Source organism: Helicoverpa zea, chromosome 28 (genome assembly GCF_022581195.2).
Source record: "Helicoverpa zea isolate HzStark_Cry1AcR chromosome 28, ilHelZeax1.1, whole genome shotgun sequence".
Taxonomy (NCBI): domain Eukaryota; kingdom Metazoa; phylum Arthropoda; class Insecta; order Lepidoptera; family Noctuidae; genus Helicoverpa; species Helicoverpa zea.
Window position 1 is genome coordinate 3,374,079 of NC_061479.1, and position 24,614 is coordinate 3,398,692.

The following is a 24,614-nucleotide window of genomic DNA, read 5'->3' on the forward strand; positions in this document are numbered from 1 at the left end:
ACCCGGGCAACCCAATACCCCTAGGTTAGACTGGTGTCAGACTTACTGGCTTCTGACTACCCGTAACGACTGCCAAGGATGTTCAATGACAGCCGGGACCTACAGTTTAACGTGCCATCCGAAACACAGTCATTGGTGTCTAAGATATACTTAGAAAGTACATACAAACTTAGAAAAGTTGCATTGGTACTTGCCTGACCTGGAATCGAACCCGCGCCCTCATACTCGAGAGGTTGGTCCAACACACTTCAGTCAAACATTGATCATGATATTTCAATCATCATCAAAGTAACGTAATAATTTTACTTTCGATTTCTATAAGCCATCTTTCAGACATAATTTTACGATTAGCGATTGAGGCATAATACCTGATATTAACGTAATATCAATATTCAGTTCCTAAACGCAAATCAATAATTATAGAGGTTTATAGAAATCCATCGTTGGTTTAACAAAATCTGCCAACAATCGGTGTTACAACCACCAAATGAAAGTGCTCACTTTACGACCGCGGTTCAGAAATATCGCAAGTTATCGCCTTCAGTTGCCAAGGTGTGTGGCTGCCAAGCGAATTGCAAACGATTATCTATGCACGGTAATAAAAGCTGGAGAAGTTATTGAATAAGGAGTATTTTTTGGGATTTACATCTACTTATGTGTTATTTTTTATGTAGTATTTTTAAATATATACTTATGTTTTTTTGTTACTCCTTTCCGCAAAAACTTCTTAATGGATTTGAATGAAACTTGCCTAAAAGAAATATGGCTCATACATAAGGATAACATGTAGGCTACATTTTATCCACATGCATGAATAACACAGGACACGGGTGAAACCACGAGCGCAAACAATAGGTACCTATTGGTAATTTGGTCAAAATACTGCAACTATCAAGAATTACAGGATTTTTTAGGTTGTAAAGTGAATCTGCTTAAAAAACATTACAAATTCTTTCACCAAGTAGAAAGCCACATTATTTTATAGTGTTAGATTCAAATGGTCTTACTACAAAAACTTAAACATGTGTCGAACACTTGTCTAAAAAAAGTGTGGCTGCAAAATGGACCTTATGTCAACATAATAATCAGATTTTTTTTTGACAACTGTTAAACTGACGTTTAAAAGTTTTTGTGGCAAGATGGATTGTATTGCCGGGGCTGCGGGTTGTTCAAAAGAGATACCACGGCCCTGGTACATAAACGGCCTATGACGGAACACGACGGTTTTTAGTCAGTAAGAGTCTGACACTCCCTCACCGCTGCTAACACACAGCGGGTTGTATTTGTTATTTGTTTAATTGTATTTGTTCTGTTTGGGTTTAAAAACCCTATTCTTACTTGGTATATAATAAAAGTTTACATTGACAGGGTCATATAATATGAATATTTTTAAAATATGAAAATTGAACGTTGCATGCTCAAGGTATATTTCATACGGCTATCAAATATGACATGAGGCCAACCATATTTTAGTTTAGACACCTACTACGTGGCATTTTTGAAAATATTAAACTTTTATATAGGAAATGCTTATGAAGCTTAGATATTGATGTCATGTGAGTTAAAGTGTGAAAATGTGGTGTTAAGGTATAAAATTTTAATAGTTACATCTAAAATCTGCCTTGTCTCAAGTATGTTGGGGTCGGCTTCCAGTCGAACTGGATGCATCTGAGTAACAGTGTTTAACATGGAACGACTGCTTATAAGACCCCCTTAACCCAGTTATCTAGACAACCCGATACCCCTTGCTAAGACTGGAGATTTTCTGGCTTATGCCCACCGGTGACGAGTACCACCACTTTAACATGTTGTCAGAAACATGGAGAAACTCGTCATGATAGGATCATCACCCATCTTAGAACCCCGATCACCCCAAGCGTTGCTTAACCTTATTATCGATCGACCCGTACAGATGGCATCATATAGTTACGAATTTTCATGTAAAATTGGTACTTGCATATACAAACGATTGACTGATAAGTAACAATATATTTTTTTCAAAGTAACATGTACCTGCTAAGCATATTTAAAATTTATTAATAACTCAAGAAAAACATCTTAAGGACACCTGGACTTCAAAGTCTAAAATCACCAATTCGTCCTGATCGCCCTTTGTAATAACCATTCCTTCTCTGTGTGAGAAGAGCTACAAACCACGAGCAATGCATTGTGACAGTAAAAAGACTGATGATTAAGTAAGAAATAAGTGATGGTACTTAACTGAAAAAGTTCCTTTATAAACCTCCCAGTTACCTTTGAATACTTGACCGAAATCTCAAGTTGCTAACTTACGAAGTACCTCTTTAACCTCAAGTTAAGTAGCTTAAGTAAAAACTGGAAAATGAACAAGTATTCTCTCTCTCTTGAGTAAACAACTTTGATTCTTAAGTTAAGTTATTGGCAGAAAGCTAAGTTAGGAATAAGTTATATTATTTTGTGGGTTAAAGTAAGAGTAAAATATTAAATTAAAGTCCAAATAAAGGATGGATAATAAGGTAATTTTCCATAATTTTTACTGGTTCCTGTTTATCTTTAACCAATCAACAAAACCCCTTCGTTTACCTTTTATGGGATGGTTTAATTAATTTCAAAATGATTGATCGCTAGGGCTACCATAATAAAACAAACTCTTAATTTTCACACACAAAAAAATGTTTAATCACAATTTTGCATTTCTGCTTAATTCGTCACGGAAAAACTGCGATTTTCATGTTAAAATATGCATAATAATAATACTAGCTTCTACCAGCGGTTTCGCCCACATTCTGTCTATTTCGCGTATCATCATCATCCTCCTGCCCTTATCCCAATTTTATTTGTGATCGGCGCAGCATAGTGTTGTAAACTGACGGTCACATACGATAAGTGACCGTCAATTAATATTAAATGACCGGTCACATTGGACATTTATTGTCAGACTGGTCAGATATATTAAATAAGTATTTTTTACTTGGTACAATTATTATTTTCGTCTCAAGCAAATTAAAAACATTATGAATGTGAAATAATACCTATAATTGCCTTTCTAAACCAACATAGTGCATAGATAACCTTTTAAAAAGATAGACTCTCAAGTACGTATTTATTTTTATTGATGTATACTGACAAATCATTAATCATAGAGTGTCGGCGAAATCTTTTTTTTTTTATCGACGTTAAAAATCATCAAATGACCCCTCCCGCTGTGGGTTAGCAGCGGTGAGGGAGTGTCAGACTCTTACTGACTAAAAACCGTCGTGTTCCGTCGTAGGCCTTTTATGTACCAGAGCCGCGGTAACTCTTTCGAACAACCCGCAGCCCCGGCAGGCCTTGGCCCTGCTGGGCCCCTCTGGGGTTGCTGACATCTCTTTGAGGAGCGCGTGTCGACACGGGTCTGTCGTCTAAGTAGACAGAGGGACGATGAGCCACCGGAACTCACCGCCCACAGACCCACACCTACGGTGGCCGGGAGTCATCTCGCGACACCCGGCGCCCGTGGTGTCTACCTGGTCCAGCACGGCGGCTGGGATGAGAGGTGCGAACTCTCTGGCGTTCCGCCTCCTCCTTCTCGAGCATGATTGCTTCGCAGAAGGAGGCGACGGCATCCCATTCCCTCTCGCCCCGGACCATGGCCTGGATCAGGGCCGGACGCGAGAGGTCGCCGCCGCCTAAAGCCTCGACGAGGACCCAGCGGTGCCCTTCCCATGCGGGGCACACCTGGACTGTGTGGTCCACCGTGTCCTCGGGGCTGTCCGCACAGTGGTGACACCCGGGCGCCTCCTCACGACCGATTCGGTACAGGTACCTCCCGAAACAACCGTCTCCGGTGAGGACCTGCGTCATGCGGTACGTGAGGGCGCCATGACTCCTCCCGAGCCACTCCTCAAAGAGGGGACTTACCGCCACGATGGTGGCGTGCCCTGCACTGGGTTGCGACAGTCGCTCCCTCCAGGCCACCATGAGATCGCGCCGGAGCTCCGCCCGCTGCGCGACAACTTGCCGCGGCAGCGGAGTTTCCCCCCGGCGCAGTGTCTCCTCGCGCCAGTCGTACAGGCGCAAGAAGACTCTCGCCTCCAGATCCCACGGTGGCAGTCCAACAAGTAGGCCAGCTGCTTCGCGGGAGATCGTACGGTACCCCCGGATTAGCCTAATAGCTATCACCTTTTGGGGCACGTTCAGGTAGTGTACAGCACGCGGCCGTACCGAACGTGCCCATACCGGGGCCCCGTAAAGGGCCATGGACCGCATGACCCCCGCGTAGAGTTTACGGCAGGGGGCGTTTGGGCCTCCCAGATTGGGCAGGAGCCGTTTGAAGGCAGCACCTGCCTTCTCCAGTTTGGGGCCCAAACGTCGGAAATGCTCAACGAAGTTCCACCGGCTGTCGAGGACGAGTCCTAGGTACTTCATCGCCCTCTCGACGCCGATGGGAACCCCCCCCCCCCCCCCCCACCGTGACTTGGGAGCCTGAAGGTGGCGCGTTCCGAAGCCCATGAAAGCACATGGCCTCGGATTTGTGCAAAGTCACCTCCAGGCCCAGCAGCTAGATCCTCTCGATGATCGTCGCAACCCCGCGCGTCATTATCTCGGCCGCCACCTGGTGCGACCTCCCTTGTGCCAGAACCAACGTGTCGTCAGCGTAGCAGACCACGCTGACGCCGCTAGGGAGGTCGGCGCGCAGCACCTAGTCGTAGCCGATGTTCCACAAGAGCGGCCCAGAACCGACCCCTGCGGAACACCGCACGACATCTCCCGCCGGGCGAAATCTTATCTTAAAGATCGATGAATGACATTTGGTTACCTTCGATGATTCTAAAACTTCCGTAGTTTTATAAAATAAAGAAAGAAAAAACGTTTATTTCTAATAAATTCTATTTTTAAACAAAAAAAACGATTCTGACGTTGCTGACAATAAATGACAATAAGTGACCGGTCAAATTGGATAAATGTCCAATATGCTCGGTCAGATTAATCGGTCACATATAACGTGACGGTCACTTTACATCTCTAGCGCAGCATATGCTTTCTCCTTCCATAGTCTTCTATCTGCCGTCATCTCACGAGTAACATTCTTTCTTACCATATCCTCCATCTACCAGGCATATCCAGATAAAACCTTGTAAATTGTCTTGAAAAAAGGGCTATCTAATACAGAAAGATTTTTCAAACCGGAACAGGAGTGCTGAAATTACCGGCTGAAATTACAAACAAACAAACTCTTCAGCTTTATAATATTAAGTACCTACATATTTTTACGAATCTCTAACAAACTTTGAAAAAGGTCACCGCTTTTGTTTTTCAGAATAAAATATATACTCGAAACTTTTTTAATTTAGACCCCATCTATGTTTGAGTTAAACGAGTACTATTGCTTTGCCAAAACGTTTATTATTGTACTAGACTTTTATTAAAAGGTATGTACTAGATTTTAGTTTCTCATTTGCCTAGCCTTTTCCACACCCATTATCATCCTCCGAGCCTTTTTCCCAACTATATTGGGGTCGGCTTCCAATCTAACCGGATTCAGCTGAGTACCAGTGCTTTACAAGGAACAACTGCCCTATCTAACTCCCTCAACCCAGTTACCCGGGCAACCCAATAACCCTTGGTTATACTGGTGTCAGACTTACTGGCTTCTGACTACCCATAACGACCGCCAAGGTTGTTCAATGATAGCCTTTTCCCAACTATGGGGTCGGATTACAGCCTGACTGTATGCATCTGAGTAATGGTATGCCATATGGAGCGACTGCCAATCTGATCTCCGCAACCCAGTTACCCGGGCAACCCAATACCCCTTGGTAAGACTGATTGATGACTGATAAGATTTTCTGGCTTCTGACTACCTGTATTCACTGCCAAAGTTCTACTAATGACTAGTGAGACAACCAATTTACTGAGTTTAAGGTAACCAAATAGTTAATTTTGGTGTTAAAAATATATTTTTGAAGTTGCTGGGAAAGTCGCTGGTTTTATCCGCGTTCCGTGGGAACTAATTCCCACACCAGAATAAAAAGTGTTCCTGCTCAGTTCATGGGCTATCTACTGAACAAATCGGATCACTAATTCAGGAACTACAACTAATTACTAGGAAGGGGTTTTTGTTCGAACAAACTCTTTACCTTTACAATAAAAGTATATAGTTACAGCATTTGTATCGTCCCACTGCTGGGCTGCGGCCTCCTCTCACACGGAGAAGGATTGAGCATTAATCACCACGCTTGCTCAATGCGGGTTGGTGATTTCAGACTTTATAGTCCAGGTTTCTCGAGGTGTTTGCCTTCACCTTTTTATGAGCCATTGGTTTCAATAAACACAATAAAACTATAGATTGGTTGTAAATAAAAGGGTGTAAAGATAAAAAATGTGAATGACAGCAAATAATTTCAAAAACAAATTACTATCTCGCAAATTCGCACTTCTCCCAATAAAATGGTTGAGACATGTTTTCGCCAAATAGTCTAAGAAACAAACAAAATAATAAATCTTGTGTTCAATGTTCTGTAATAAACGTGACATAACTTAGAAATAAGTATTCTTTGCTAAGTAAACTATTGTTTCAACTTGTCGAAGTGAATGTATGAAGTGGTGAGACCAGACGGCAAACTTTTAGTCGGCTGATAGTTTGATTGGTCTCTAAGGGCCAATTTACATAATATTCGTTCATGTAATCGGTAGATTGAACGACTATGAACAGACTTAACTCTTTCAGTTCCAGTATAAACTGAATCATCATCAATCTTTTTATCGTCGCATTGCTGGGCTGCGGCCTCCTTTCACACAGAGAAGGATTAAAGGTTAATGACCACGTTTGCCAGATGCGGGTTGCTGATATCAGACGTTGTCCACGTTTCCTTGATATTGTTTTCCTTCACCTATTGTAGTCATTGGTGTCCAATGTACTTTATACTTAGAAAGTACGCACAAACTTAGACAAGTACAACCTGAACGTACACTCTTATAGTTATTTTTATCGGTCCATTAGTTCGAGCTAGATTAGAGCATTTAAACAATATATTTTTTATAAATTTCTTATTTACCTACGGGTTGCTCTCAACCAGTGTGATGATAGGAGATTTTGATCAATGTTGTTATCTTGTTATCTCAACAAATAATGAATGGACGGACAAACAGAAAAGTTTTTAAGTGCCATTTTGTTTGTAAGACCAAGTGTTGCACGAAAACATCGTTAGATGAAGTTTTTTTACGGCATTTTAGATAATAGAAATGTATGTAAGGACTTTCTGTTTTATTTACTGATCAATAGAGTACATTTTTCCTTAAACCCTTACTAATGCGTAGGTAATGTGAATGAGAGTAACTCTGTTAGTTCGTCTGTCGCGCCTTCATAGCAAAACTACCGAACTTTGCCTTAATTTTGTTTTCATTGTACTGAATCGATTTAAATAACATTCAGTACACAGATAGTCTATTACGAAGTCAAAATCATAATTGATTGTTAAAAGTATATTTACAAAATACAGCATCCCCAAAACTCCTCTTCCACCATTTACACAGAACTAGAAAAATAACATAGGTACGAACTTCTTATCCAGGTGCAAAAAGACACGAGCAAAACCGCGAGAAACAGTAGTATAACTTTAATATTAACAATATAACGAGCTAAGTCATAATACAGTCACCAGGTCACCAGTTAAAATTCACATCGTTGACATAATTCACAATTTCCGTAACAGGGTGTTAATTTTCACGATAAGTACTTAAAATGAACAAAAAAGTTTATACATTTACGAGTTTTCCGTTATTATACTAAACTTAAACGTTTGACTTTTATGAAGTTTAGGTGTAAATAATTTCAAAGTATTTGACAGCCTTTTGGCATAATTTTAGGGCAACTATATTTTTTGTCACCAAAATTTATATTTGTCATCAAGTTGTATCACCTAATAAATAGATCTATCGCCACGAAATATTTTCGTTCTCAGATAAACAAAGAGTGTTCCCAGGTATGAATTAGCAAATTATTGTTAATATAATGTGTAAAATATGAGATGGATTACCAATCAAATTGTAGTGCATTACATGAATATAAACTTCGTTCTTATAATAATAGTTTTATTACTTAAATAATAGCTTGGTGCTCAAAATGGTAGATCTGTCACCAAATAAATCGATTAATCGATCCCTGACTGCGACTCCTTTTTATTTGTTATTTTGTCACCAATACAGTAGTTACATTTTATTTCGTTCAGTTATTAAAATAATGTATTCGTTACCAATTTAATACATCAGTTTATAATTTTAATAAAAATATGTTCAAAGGGAAGAGGAAGGGAAGGGAGACAAATTGGCGCGCTTTCGGGCCTCAACGAATGGGTTGTAGGTTGGTTGTAGGTACGATCATACGATGCGGGGCGCGGGCAGTGAGATTTTTAACAATAAATATTGATTATTTTGACTTTGATTAATTGTTTTATTTACTATTCAGCTAGAAATTTAATTTAAATATATTTATACTACCTGTGGAAACTAAAGCCCTTGGGGGGAGGCACATGGCCAGTTAAGTAGTAGACTCTTTTGGTTGAAATGATGATGACGACCACCCTACATTTTTAGACCTTCATGAAATTTTCTAGTGATATAATATATGATTTATTGGTGATCTCTTTAAATTAGTTTGCTTAAATACTATTAGGACAAACCTATTATAATACATACAAAATCATTTATTTGGTACTTGACCCCATATCTCCATGATTTTCGGTAATTTATTGTGGAAATGATTTTATATTGTTTGGTGACTACATTTGGTGACAAATCTACTATTTTGAGGGCAAACCCTATTATTTAAGAAACACAAAATGAATTAAATTGGTGACAGCTTAAATCATACCCTAATTTTAGTTCCACGTGACGCATTACTCGATCATAAGGTTAAGCAACGCTGGGCGAGGTCGGTCCGTGGATGGGTGACCATCCCGAGTTCCCCCAATGTTTCGGAAGGCTCTTCAAACAAGTGGATCCTGGCTGTCATTTTAACATCTTTGGCAGTCGTTACGGGTATTCAGAAGCCAGAAAGTCTGACAACCCGTATTACCAAGGGGTATCGGGAAGCTCGGGTTACTTAGTTGACTTTGACCACGATTGGTGATAAAAGCGTGATTTTCTTCTGTTACTATTAATTTATTACCTCCATACTTTTATTAGAGAACGTTAATATCTTTGCTGCACCTGATCTCTTGCCGGTGATGTCAGATTGTCGTCCCATCGAGCTATGAGAGTGAAGGAATAGTAAGTGCAATGTGTCCAAGCAAATACTTGTGCACTACTATATGTCCTGCGCAGCTGGCTGAGCTCCTTATATGAGAACAGCTACCATAGCCTTGGACGTATTATATACCTCTTAAAAAATACATAGACTAAGTTGGAAATACACAAATTATGTACAAAACAACAAAACAGCGATTTTATGTAAATCAACAGTTTTCATAGCAAAGTTCTGCCAAATTATTCGTTAGCGATATCTTTTGAAATCAGGGTCACTATTATAAGTTTAGAAACACTGCCTTTGATATGGAAATGCGATCTTTATCTTTTTTAAAGGAAAAGATAATTTACAAGTGTCGAAGAAAGTGTGTGTAATTAAAACAATAGACTTTTGATAAAGGAGTATTTATCAAGTTGTCACTTGATAAATAATAGAAACTCATCTTACTATTAAAACGCAGTCTTCTGTCTGTCTGTATCCATGTTCTTGCTAATCTTAAACACAACAATCTAAATTATTATTAATCTACACTAATTTAATAAAGATGAAAGGCATTGAAACTGATAAACCGATTTGATAAATTATTTTACTGTTAAGAAAGTTACTCTACCTCAAGTAGCATAATATATGCTATATTTTGTTCGGGTACGGGAAGAATAGAAGTTCCGCCGGGAAAACAGCTACTAATGAACACCTATAGAGAAAATCACAAACATTGCTATACATAGTGCTGAAAAGAAACCTTTTTTTATAATATTGGTTAATCAAAATAACGTATTCTTCAGACGTAAACAAATACTCAACAAAACGTAACGAATACATGAAATTATTCCAAAAATCAGACAACGTCGCTTTTGACAAACTTTTACATTTCAATAAATTAGGTGACAAGGCAAAACAAGGCATTTTCAACCTTATTTTTAGGGCAATAAAGCCCAAATCTTACACTTAATTTACCTGATACAATCGATGTGAACTTTATAAGACTTCATTGCCAAAGGATTAAGAACCTTACTACTTAAAATATAGGGTGTATTTTTCATTGAACTGTAAATGAATACAACAAACAAATAAATATGTACTAAGATATGATAGTTCAGTTGTTACAAAAGTTATTCGAAGTTAAACGGGAGTTTGGTTTTGTCGGCTTTCTATTTGAAGTCTGACTGTGGTCTAATATGGCGCCTATTACTGTAAACTGTATGTATATTGTTTGATTAAACTATCTTTTGTAATTGTTGGTTAGGAAAATTGAGTATAGGCATCTCAAAGCTAGCTTTCGCTCGCAGTTTTACCTGAGTCTTCACTGAATTACTTTTCGCAACCGGAGACTCAGTAGCCTATGTCCTTTTTTAGGCTTTAGACCTAATTTAAGTCGATTCAGTAATTAAGTATGACCTGAAAGCGCGATATACAGATACAATGCGAAATTCACTTTGTCACTTTTATTTACATTTAAAAGGGTATGATTTAAGCTGTCACCAATTTAATTCATTTTGTGTTTCTTAAATAATAGGGTTTGCCCTCAAAATAGTAGATTTGTCACCAAATGTAGTCACCAAACAATATAAAATCATTTCCACAATAAATTACCGAAAATCATGGAGATATGGGGTCAAGTACCAAATAAATGATTTTGTATGTATTATAATAGGTTTGTCCTAATAGTATTTAAGCAAACTAATTTAAAGAGATCACCAATAAATCATATATTATATCACTAGAAAATTTCATGAAGGTCTAAAAATGTAGGGTGGTCGTCATCATCATTTCAACCAAAAGAGTCTACTACTTAACTGGCCATGTGCCTCCCCCCAAGGGCTTTAGTTTCCACAGGTAGTATAAATATATTTAAATTAAATTTCTAGCTGAATAGTAAATAAAACAATTAATCAAAGTCAAAATAATCAATATTTATTGTTAAAAATCTCACTGCCCGCGCCCCGCATCGTATGATCGTACCTACAACCAACCTACAACCCATTCGTTGAGGCCCGAAAGCGCGCCAATTTGTCTCCCTTCCCTTCCTCTTCCCTTTGAACATATTTTTATTAAAATTATAAACTGATGTATTAAATTGGTAACGAATACATTATTTTAATAACTGAACGAAATAAAATGTAACTACTGTATTGGTGACAAAATAACAAATAAAAAGGAGTCGCAGTCAGGGATCGATTAATCGATTTATTTGGTGACAGATCTACCATTTTGAGCACCAAGCTATTATTTAAGTAATAAAACTATTATTATAAGAACGAAGTTTATATTCATGTAATGCACTACAATTTTATTGGTAATCCATCTCATATTTTACACATTATATTAACAATAATTTGCTAATTCATACCTGGGAACACTCTTTGTTTATCTGAGAACGAAAATATTTCGTGGCGATAGATCTATTTATTAGGTGATACAACTTGATGACAAATATAAATTTTGGTGACAAAAAATATAGTTCCCATTTAAAAATACTAATAAGCATAATAAGCATATAAAAAAACAAGAGGTTTCTCCCTTGAAACAGATTTATTAAATGATGAACGAAAAGTTATTTCTCTTTTACATTTTTAAACATAATAAATTAATAGTTTAATGCACGTAAGAACCAAAAAGTTCCAGTTTATATCTTCCAGCTCCAACAATATGAAAATGAACACATAGGTACAGCTGCCCATTTTTATGACATAAGTAATAAAAATAAAAAAGAATAACCTTTGATTCCATAACATACATTGTTACATACAGATCGACCTAATAAAATCGTGTTAATAATATTGTTATTTTGGTTGGTATTGATTTACCTAAGCTTTACACAATACCAAAAAAAGATACTGAACCCAACTATACATATACCCACTCTAAAGTTGTCAGTAAATACCGTACCCACTCGATTCTTTCGCTGGTATTTTACAACTTTCCTGAAAAGGTGAAATACGGAAAATAATTGTTCACTTCAAACCCTTGTTAGGGTTTTCCCGGAAAACTTGCAAAGTCTTAATGGTCACAAATGGTGGGTGTGCCCACAATTTTCAAAATATAGGTATACTAGCTATTTCCCTTGGTTTCGTCTACAGTAACCGGATAAAATTGTTAGTCTTTCTCGAGAGTACTTAATACAAGTAAATAACACTAAATATTTTTATAGGTTCTGTTTTTCTTGGGATTAGCGCGTTTAAACAAATAAACACTTCAGATTTATAATTTTGGTATAGATACCTATCTATGAAAAGCAGTATTTATCTTTATGCCGCGGTTTCTCTCTATTCTTGAAGGAACTACTTCATCTAACGAGTCAAAAAGATAATCTGCCTAACTTTTTCCAACTAAGTTGGTCTCGGTTTCCAGTCTAACCAGATGCAGCTGAGTACCCATATTTGCCTATCTGACCTCCTCAACACTGTTAACTGAACAATACGATACTCCTTGGTAAGACTGGTTGTCATACTTTCTAACTTCTACAATAACGACTGCCAAAGATGTTCAAATTATAGCCGGGATCCACCATTAGTATGAATCTATAATGAGTAAAAAATGTTTATCCAACCCAATATACAAGGTGTTGATTTGCATTTGTGCCATACTTCAGGAGGAGGACATACAATACGTAAATAATCGATTGGAATTACAGTAGATGGGAAATAACTAATATGCACTGCTTTTTTTGTCATTGTAATGTCGTGGTATTTCCGAAGTAATCCAATTTTATGAATGAAATTTATGAGTGATCGTTGAGTATGCTTTGTGTTTGTGTTTGTGTGAGGGTGCAGCACGGTTTTAACGCCAGTAACATACGCGCCAAGTTTAAATAAGGCTAGATGACATTTACGGAATTCCGAAAAAAAAATAAAGAAAAAAAATTACGTACCAATTTTTTTATTGATTTGGGTCGAGAATCATTAGCATAATTACCTCCTTGAATATGGCACGGATGCAAATCAACAGCTTGTATACCTGAATTTTACTTGATATCATGAGAATATGCTAAACATATTATATCTTAAGTATTTTAATAGCGTTCAAAATGAACTAAAATCAATACCTTTCACGAACAAAGATTCCCATTTACATTCATATAAATAAAGCAATCGAAATAAAACCACTAAAAATAACAAGCGAAGCCGCGATCGAAACCTAGTTCAGCTAATTTGGTATTGTACTGCAACTATAAAAACACATACAAAACCCAACCTTATACTTATCGAAATACAGTCGACATTCCTTTGAACCAATTCACCGAAGCGAATTGGAGTGACTTGTAAGACGATTGTATCAAAGGATTTTAGGCTTTATTTAGTTTGGACTAAGGTTGGTTTTGCATTGAATATGTTTTCAGGAGTATATACCGAAGCGATACCGGATTTCAGTTTGGGTCTGAGTTTCAGACATCAAAGTTGTTTCGGACATTTTCGGGTGTGAAATACGAACTGCCGTGTTATATAGAGTGTTTACGTTTGCCAAGTTGTTGTATACATGGTGTTGTGAATTGTGAAGTGTTATGTAGTTGTAAAAGTTTTTTTTTTTTTGCTTTTTTATGTAAAAAATGTTTTGTTTGCTTTTCTATATATATGTTTTTTTTCTTTTGTTTTTTTTTTTTTAAGTTAAGTCAATTCTGAATAGTTATAAATGTCTGGGGAATTTATAAAAATCTTATTATTTTTAACGGTTCATAATAAAAACATATTTTCAACATAAAAAAATAATAATTAAGAAAATATTACAATTATAACTAGCCTGACGTTTCGAAACAGCTTTTGTAGGCTTATTTAAAATAAAAAACCAATAATTTAAAATCGATATTATTTAACTTAGAATCCAATATATTATCCAAAAATAAATACTTAGGCATAGTAAATAAAAAAACAATGAGCAATATTTTGAAGTTTTTAAGATCATTATTACTGTAAGAGGGGGCATAAGGCCAAGGAATATTTTGTCTAGGTACTATTACATACTTTTTAACCTTCATTTAATAGCCAATGTGATTATTATCACTATGAAAACAATAGGTATCAGAAAAGAAGAAGTATTTTTCCCATTTTTGCGAAAATAATAGCGAAAAATAAACAAATATACCTCGATTATCTCATACACAACCCAGTTAGTTATCACGGATGTATTTAGCTTTCTAAGTTTTAGACAACCTTACTCATACCTACATAGAATACAACTTATATTCGTGTTTATAAATAAATAAATTTATAATATTATGTGTAATTTTAAAAATATTTAAAAATGTAAAAAATATGTTGAGAAATCAATAAATGAACTACGATGTTAGTAAATTCATGTTAAACTAATCTTTTAGTAAACTACTAGTAAACTAATTTTTCTAATTGGCTAACTATTTGACTCTTTATCCAAATGACCGGACTAGTTCTCACAGTATGCGGTTAACACCGAGGCAAAACCGAGGAAAAACTTAGTTTATTCTCCGGACACAGCTTTTAGACATCTCTGGCCTTAAAATATCATCATTTTTCCTATACCTAAACCAGTTTATTAACCAGATCTTGGTAGCGGCAACTATTTTAATTTCTCCAGAGAATTCAGGGTTTCTAATAACAATCTCGTAGATATCATCCGACTTATATGATAAACGCGAAAGTTTTTATGCATAGATAGAAGAACGGATGTTTGTTCCTCTTTCACTTTAGCGTGACCAAATGGATCTTGATAAAACTTGGCAGTAAGTACGAACTTTTTCAAACCTCGACAGCAATATTCATAGCTTATGATAATCAGATGTACGGAGATATAATATCGGAATTAATTACACTATTTTTTATCCAGGTGCAGGAAATAGGTACTTGTTCCCTCGAGAAATGCGTGAAACTGCTGGCTCAATTTATATTTTAATAAACGCATTGAGGAACGCAATAAAATACATAAATAGATAGAAGATTTTTTTATTTACAGGATTATATTTTTTCAGTAAAAATGAAACCCAAATAGGATAAATATTTTCCGCAATCGTTATTTTTTAACTTTTTTTATTTACTTTTATTAAACATAGCATTCAATAGCAACTAAAATTCCTTTTTACATTACAAAGGTGAAAAACATTGTGAGACTCAACATATTATTTATTTATTTTTCAGTGCTTTCTAAATAAATTGTAAGCCTTAATGATCTGAAGAAAAGTGAACATTTTAAAAGCTATTCAATGTTTTCGTAAATACAATACTAAATGAACAGTGACAGAATATTGTGACTTTCAACACTGATTTTGTGGGACAGACATCTTTCTGGTCAACATGAGTTTACGAAGGTAAGATTATTATTAAGGCACAATGAATTTGCTTGCTTATTCTTCCGTTTTTTTATTTACGTAGACATTTTACCTGAATGAGGAGAAAAGAGGGTTACAATAAAATTTATATTTCGATGAATAGGCTAGCAGTATTTGTATTTATTGTTTTTCTACTTGTATGCCCTGCGTGGCGGATCACGGCATGAACATATTTTATTTTAAGACCTTTATCATAAATAAATAATTTGATCGATAACAATATTAGCTTTAAGTATTTTTAACCTATTTCCCAAAAAGAGGAGGTTCTTATTTGGAGTTCCTCAGTTTCTATTGTTTTTATGTTTTTCTAAAAGCATTTATTTGGCGACCACGTTGGTGTAATGATCACCATGCCGGACTGCCGAACTGTTGGTCCCAAATTCGATACCCGGTAAGGTGAATATTTGTGTGATGAGCCTGCTTGTTGGCTGTGCTGTTTATCAGTTGTGTTAGCTCTTATAAAACAAGCTTAAAAATAGCTTGCCATGGGGCTAACCGAGCGTGTTTGAATGAAGCTAGATTGGAAGGAGAGCATTTTTATTCATGATCGTCCCTTCTCATATAAAGCATTAACTGAATTGTAATACATTCACCAACCAACACAGGAATAGTGAGTGCACCTGTGTCTGCGCAAATGCTTGAGCACTATAATATGTCCTGCACAGTTGGCTGATCTCCTTACACGAGAACAGCCGCTGTAGCCGATAATCGGCTGAGAGGACATCATCATATGAGAAGAGGCCGTAGCCCTGCAGTGGGATAGATCAAAAGACTGTATAATGATTAGACTTTCCAGGAATTCCCCAGTTACAACGAAAACTCATCACAAAATTCATAACCTGTATACATTCTATGTATATTGCGGATTATACATTCATATTACACTTTGGGTCCCGTTAATCCAAGGATTGCGCGTCCCAATTAATTCTGTCAGGCCATGGAATTCAAACCTAATATACAGGTATCAATTTTGGAAAATACATTTTCACGTGTAAAAGAAAAATATTGCATACAAATGTATTTTTAAGGGTGCTACCTGTTTTTTGGTGGCGTAGGCCCTGTAGTAGCAAACGCAAGGCGCTGGGTCCTGGGTTTGACTCCTGGATTGGGCTGAAATCACAGTTCTAATGTTGCAAACTTCTAAGCAAGCGTGTTATATCTTCAGCCACATCAGCGCTTACCACGAGGAAAAAAAGGGGTCAGAGAATAAACAAAAAAAAATTGTTTGTTTGATTGTACCCAAAAGATTCGGACTACTGAAACTATTTTAAAAATTCGTTCACTTGGCAGTTTCACTATTTCCAGGATTTTTATCAGGATACAGGTAGTTTTTCCTCGGCAAGCGAGTGTTAACAAGGAAAACAGCTCGTCTGATAACACTAAAACAAACGAATAATATTATTGTAAGTTACTTTTGACATTTATTTATTTTCAAACATATTATTTACATTTTTAAATATTAAATATAAAAATAAAAAACATTTAAAAAGTTACTTTATTATTAAAATCCCTGAAAACGAATTGAAAACATTAACCAAATCCCTAGCAATTGGCAAAGCAACGCTTATTTTTTTTAACTGAAAGCTCAAACAACTTTGAAAACCATGAATTAAGTTAAGCTAATACCTACTATTAAAATCAGAAACGCGAAAGTTTGTATGTATGTATTACCAATTTCACGCAAAAACTACTGGAACGATTTTGATACTTGGCAGTACAGGCAGCAGAAGGATTTTCCTCGACAACAGGTGAAGCCGCTGGCAGAAGCTAGCATTGTAAATGCAAAATGGCATTGTAAGTCGGCGTAACTGTTCTGCTTTCATGTCACAACTATTGAACCTATTTATTTGGGTACACAGATAGTCTGAAACTTAAATACATACATAGGCTGCTTTATATAGAAGGTAATATAGTAGGAGTAAAGAAGAATTTCCCTCGGAACACGAGTGGAACCGCGGGGCGTTTTCTAGTTAAGAATAAAACTAGAAAGACAAAACCTTTTTCCATTATAACATTATTGCTACTCCCACTTTACTTTGCCACAAAGAAGTCGTATATAAGGTTACACTAACAAAATCAACTATTTTGAGGAAAACACTCGCTGTTTGACACTTCTAAATATAATAACCATATGTTTTCTAAGAGGAATGTTTTATGTTTGGTAATGTCAAAGTGAAATATATAGATAATAATATATAATATATACCATGTTATTTATAGTATTTCTTTTCGCCTAAGCTTCTATACGAACCGAGCAAGAGAGCAAGAAAAAAAAATATTTTCTACAGTGATAGAAAAAGGCTTGGATAGCTGAAAGATAATTATTTAACTTTCTAGTACTCGGACTAAATTATTATCACAACATCATCCTCATCCTCATCCTCCGAGCCTTTTTCCCAATCATGTTGGGGTCGGCTTCCAGTCTAACCGGATTCAGCTGAGTACCAGTGCTTTACAAGAAGCGACTGCCTATCTGACCTCCTCAACCCAGTTACCCGGGCAACCCGATACCCCTTGGTTAGACTGGTGTCAGACTTACTGGCTTCTGACTACCCGTAACGACTGCCAAGGATGTTCAATGACAGCCGGGACCTACAGTTTAACGTGCCATCCGAAACACAGCCAATGGTGTCTAAGATATACTTAGAAAGTACATACAGACTTAGAAAAGTTGCATTGGTACTTGCCTGACCTGGGATCGAACCCGCGCCCTCATACTTGAGAGATTGGTACTTTACCCACTAGGCCACCACGACTTTATCACAACATACTACACAAATAATTAAAAAAAAAATCACAGTTGGACAGCTACACTCTTTCCGAGTAACATAAGCTATATATTACCCCGGTAAGGGCGGTAGTTCCCACGGGACGCGGGTCAAACCGCGGGAAAACGGCAAGTTCTCTATAATTTCATGGCTCCTGCGTCCATTAAGAGGAACGTAGAACATTACAATAGCAGGTAACAATATAATATTAGTATCATACAATAGATCTAGCGAGGCAAATGGGAACAGAAATATATGTGTGACAAGCGAAATTGTTTGGGACCTTTTTATGAGATAAAATTGTTCGTTTCCTGCCTTTTTTCTGTCCCACGTGCTAGGTGGCCTCTTCTCGTACAGAGAAGGAATGAAGGCTTGAGACGGTTGGAGATTTCAGACTTATCCAACATTATAAAATGAAAACCAGTACTGTATTTCAAACTATGTGGTATTTTTATTATGTCAACGTTACAAATATTATAAACTAAAGTTTGTTTGTTTACTTGCTTGAAAGCACTAATCTCATCGAGGAAGCCTACATGCAAATTTTTACCCACTTTCCCAAAATAGTTCTCCCAAAACTGCGGGGGAATGAAATAAACATTTACAATCATCATCTCCCAAGCCTTTTACCAACTATGTTGGGGTCGGCTTCCAGTCTAACCGGATTCAGCTGACTACTAGTGCTTCACAAGGAGCGACTGCCTATCTGACCTCTTCAACCCAGTTACCCGGGTAACCCCAAACCTTTGGTTAGACTGGCGTCAGACTAACTGGCTTCTGACTACCCGTAACGACTGCCAAGGTTGAAATAAACATTTACAATAACGTTCGTAAAAGGATACTTTCAAAAGTAATTATAACAAAACCTTCGATTTTCCGTATTTCCGTTTGACTAGCAAAGTAGGGTAAAGCCCCTAATTACAGGCCATGCTATATTATTAAAAGGAATCGACTAAAATTGAAAGTCCTTAAGTGAAGATTCAAATATTTAGGGGAAATAATTAAACAACTTACTCAAAGTGTAAAGTTGTTTTAATTAGATAGAAACTGTTTAATTTAAAATGAAGGGAAGTTTAATTTTTGGTAAATACTTTATTTATTGTCCAACCATGTAATTTCGTAAACTGCAGACTGGGACAAGAAAAAAGCAGAACAACCAAGTATATGGTACTTTTATTAGTTTTAATCAGTATAATAAACAATTCTTTGTCAATTGTTTTAATTATTATATACATAGATAATTGAGTAATACCAATATGAGGATAATTATAAAAAGCCTAAAGGTAAAAAAGGACGGTTCTGTGTTTTCTACAACAGAAAACACTAACACAGGAATTTCATTCCAACATTCTTTATTATTTACAAATTCAATATATCACCTTCATAGCTTTCTTCCATAAATCACCCTTTTAATATTTTCATTCACATTTTTTTCACTAAAGCTAATTGAAATCAATTTGTAACTCTTATCTAGATCAACGATAACACTGTTTACTACAATATTATTTTTATTTATTTACGTTCACGAATGACTGCCTCGTTGGTCTAGTGGTCGCAAGCACGACTGTTATGACTGAGGTCTCGGGTTCGATTGTGACACTCCCCCCCCCCCCCGAGCCTCCCGGGTCGGGCCTAAATCGCTGTATGGGTTTTATAAACTTTCTAATACTTTAAAATTGATATACCCGTGCATTGGAGAGCACGTAAATGTTCTGCGCCAGATCTCTCTCCGGTGGTGTCGAATTGCCGTCCCATCGGGTTATGAGAGTGAAGGAATAGTGAGTGCACCTGTGTCCAAGCAAATGCTCGTGCACTATATTATGTCCTGCGCAGCGCAGCTGATCTCCTTATATGAGAACAGCCGCCCGTCTCCGACTTTGGAGGTATGATTATGTTCACAAAAACATAAACACAAATAAAAGCGTAGTAACGTAAAATCGTCAGAATCGAATAATAATTTCCTGTACGGACGATAACAGGTGCTTTCACTCTATATATATTATTTTACTCACGCAACCGATGTGGCTCACGGATTCCATTTGAAGTAAATCGATATTTTATTATCTGTAGGATGATACTGAAATGTGTATTTTATTCTTATATCAAACCTTTGTCATACTAAATATTAAAAACGTGATCGTTTTGGCGTGTTGATTTTTGTTACTTTCACTCAAATACTACAAAAAAATGTCGGTAATACTTTTCAGTAATCATCATCCTCCTGAAAAAGTCAGTGCCCTTTAAAAGTCCTGAAAAGTTGTGGTGGCCTAGTGAGAAAAAAACCAACCTCACAAGTGTGAGTGTGGCTTCGATTCAAGGTCTAGCAAGTGCCAATGCAACTTTTCTAAGTTTGTATGTACTTTCTAAGTATATCTTAGACACCAAAGACTTTGGAGAGCACAATAAACTGTAGGTCACGGCTGTAATTTGAACACCTCTGGCAGTCTTTACGGGTAGTCAGAAGCCAGAAAGTCTGACAACCAGTCTTACCAAGCGGTATTGGGTTGCCCGGGTAACTAGGTTGAGGAATTTAAATAGGCAGTCACTTTTTCTAAAATACTGGTACTCAGCTAAGTCCGGTTAGAGTGGAAGCCGACCGACCCCAACATAGTTAGGAAAAGGCTTAACGTTACACTATTAGTAGAAAAAAGAAACTGCATTATTTTACTATGCGTGACTTTAAGGGATTGTTCACACCAAACGTATTGTCCGCCGCTGACTGTGAGTATACTCACTGTCTGCCCCAGTGTGAACGTCGACTCAATCTGCAGTACCCGTACTCACCAAGCCGACAATAAGCTATAGCGTACGATGCGCTACATGTGTGAACAAAAGAATAGGCTCGTGTAGGTTCACACTAGATGCGTACGCTGAGCGGCTGACTATTCTACACATAAAAGAGCTCAGTATTTGAACCCCCCAATCTTCATACGTAACAGATGCTATGTCTTCCCAAGCGCATCTTCGTAAGTTTCTATCACTAAATTCTTCTGAATTCGCATTCCAAATACATTCTCTAGAATGTACTTCTGCAATAAACTTTTCGGTGTCGAACATCGCGAGGTGTCACGTGTCACGTCTGTCCTCATTGAAGTTTGTTTCTCGAGTGTATTGCGGCCGAGGCGCGCGGCGGTGCGGGCGCGGCGGAGCGGCGCTATTCGGCAACTGCGTCCGCGTAGCCAATCCGCGTCCGCCGTGCATAGTCGCGTAGTAAAATAATCGGCCACTGAGAGTCAGCCACAACAGACGACGTAACAGCGTATAGTCGGTTCGGTGTGAACGACAATTTCAATATATATGGAAAAGCAATAAACTGCGTAACGCGCGCTCACAGTCAGCGGCCGACAATACGTTTGGTCTGAACGATGCCTAACAAATGAATTAATACAAACTTGGCGTTTGTAAGTAATTTAGCAATATAAAGTTGCAGTCTAGATAGCAATCTTTTAAAAGGTTCATTTACATGTAAGTCGACAAAATGTTGGCATGATATTATTTATTTTTATAATTATGCTGAATAAGAAACTGTTATAATGACCTAATTACACTGGAATTATATTTCCTGCGAAATGAAAAGTTCCGAGGTTGAGTTCCGATTTGTGAAATATTATGTAGTATAATAGTTAATTTCACACAATAAAATATTTTTCTCGGGAATCATATGTATTGAATAGGAATTATATATGTACAATGGAGAATTGCATACATTTCCGGCGAAATGTACCTATCGAGGTATGTAGATACAGGACTGATACCGTTTTTGAGTTGCGTTACCGTCGCGAACAGACAAACAGACGACGACGTTCGAACCATGCCACCCGTGTGCCAAGGGAACTATGTATTTCCTACATCCAGATGCGAATAAAAAGTCTTATATATTTTCCAAATTACAAACCAATTTTCAGCCAGATTAGATAAGCAGTTCTTAAGTTATAAGAAGTGCAACTGAATCGACTTTCATATACACACATACCTACAACAGATATAATTTTTACCCAACATAAATAAAGATTATTCAAATATCTTCCCACATGTAAATACACGACATATACAAAATAAAAGTTACGCCAAGTATATCCTTTATGTAGGTAAAGCGACAGACTTTCAGGCGCCCTTTATTATCAACGTGACCTTCAACTGACATTGAGACATTTGTTATTTTTATTAAATCAAGTAACGGGTAGCAAAGGATTTTGCTTAAATATGTATTTATGATAATAATTTTGGTGATATTTTTAGGGAAGGAAATATCGTGAAGAAATTATATTTTTATAATAGTTTTTTTTTTTATGATAATAATGGCATCCTAGCTGATTGTTGGACATCTGGTCGTTCTTACTAATGAGGTCAGCCAGCTGTGCAGGACATATTATAGTGCACGAGCATTTGCTTGGACACAGGTGCACTCACTATTCTTTCACTCTCATAGCCCGATGGGACGGCAATCCGACACCACCGGAGAAAGATCACAAGCCGGACTGACGTTACAATGTTCTCCATATTCCATATAAAATCTACAGTGCGATCTCAGGTCAACCCGGGAACCGAACCCGAGGCCTAGCTACTAGTCCAACGAGTAACATCAGTATCAGTGTGATGGTTGGTTTGATCACCTAGGAAGCCCTAATGTCAATGTTTTCTAAATCGACCTGACGGCCTCTGACGTAGGAATAAGGTAACCGCAGCATAAGGCAATTACAATAATGCTATTTGCTCCAAATAGAGCATATCTAACTACAATATTAGCTAGCTACATAAAACTTTGTCTAACAAAATGTAACACTTAATAAACTGTCGTGAAAGTTTCATTCTTCGTCCGAAGATATTGCGACAAACTTCGATCATAATTCACGACCCTACCTTCTTATACCGTGCCTTTTTGTGTATATTTGTCAGTCAGGGGGCACGGCAGTGTGGAAGCCAAGTCTCGAGCAAAAGGGCACGGTCGTACTGTCCCTTTCTTGAAGATGTTCCCAGCTGTTTTGTTAGGGAACCAACCAAAACGTAACTAGTAAATGTATTATGAAACCAGTAAATTAAATGCTTTTTTATGATCAAATTAAAATGGAATTTATAAGTATTTTAAATATCTATCTATCTATCAAAATATTCACTAAATATTTATTGTCTACTAAAAATTAAATGAATGAATCATTTATTTTATATTTAAGAACTAGCTTCTACCAGCGACTTCGTCCGCGTTAGATTCGGACTTTGTGCAAAGAGAGGAAGAAATAATAATCACCAGCCTATCCAGTTATCTAAATCTATGCGTACCTAGCCTATTACCTACTACTACTATTAGTAGTATTATACTACTTAGCTTTAACCACTAAGGCTGCACACGCGACGGAAGCTTAAAAACAAAGAAACTTCTCCCGTTTTCCCAACATTTCCCATCACTGTTCTGCTCCTATTGATCGTAGCGTGATGAAAAGTATCCTATAACCTGCCCAGGAGTATGAAGCATAACGAACATACAGACAGACAGACAGACAAACAAAAATTTTACTGATTGCATTTTTGTCATCAAGATCTGATAGATCTGATCTGAGTGATCTGATAGATATTTTGGAAATATATTTAATGTACAGAATTTACCTCTCTACAGATTTATCATAAGTATAGATAAGGACATATTTTATCGAATATTTTTATATAGTGAGAAATACACTCATCCTAATCATATGTATATAAACTGCAATCGCTATTATATAAAAATTCAATTACATAAACTGTGTAATAAGTAATCTGTCAATTTTGATCAGAATCAGCAATCAGCAATACTTATCAATTTGGAGGAGTAATAAACATAACCTAACAAGCCATAAAGTCTAGAGTAGAGTTTTATCAAATCTACCTTTTTAGACTTCAGGATCATTAAATTACAATTTACCCAATTCAAATTCTAATCAACTAATAAAAGCTCATCCCTATTATATTCAACTAATACATAAAGGAAGGTTGCTCCTTTTTACGCAATAACCAAGACCCTTGAAAAGTACGAAAAGTACCTTTGACAGAAAGCACGTGACACATCACAACCCCTGTCACTTTGACAGTTACAAGCAATAAGAGAAAGTGCTACTCAGAGTTAGGATATAAATAGATTTATTTGTTTCTCTTTGAAGAAAGAAATAAAATATTTGAAATTATTTTTGGGGGTTATGCTGAGCTAAGGGAATCATCTACCAAGCCTTTTCCCAGCTATGTTGGGGTTGGTTTCCAGTCTAACTGGTTGCAGCTGAGTACCAATGTTTTACAACGAGCGACTGCCTATCTGACCTGCTTAACCCAGTTACCTGGGCAATCCTTAGGTAAGACTGGTTATCAGACTTACTGACTT

General features: G+C 36.8%; 1 protein-coding gene across 2 annotated transcripts in view; it reads left to right on the plus strand.

The window, feature by feature from the left end:
• The window catches only part of LOC124643716 (synaptotagmin-7), a 649,264-nt gene that overhangs the window by 232,055 nt on the left and 392,595 nt on the right, over positions 1 to 24,614 (plus strand). The window lies entirely within an intron of this gene.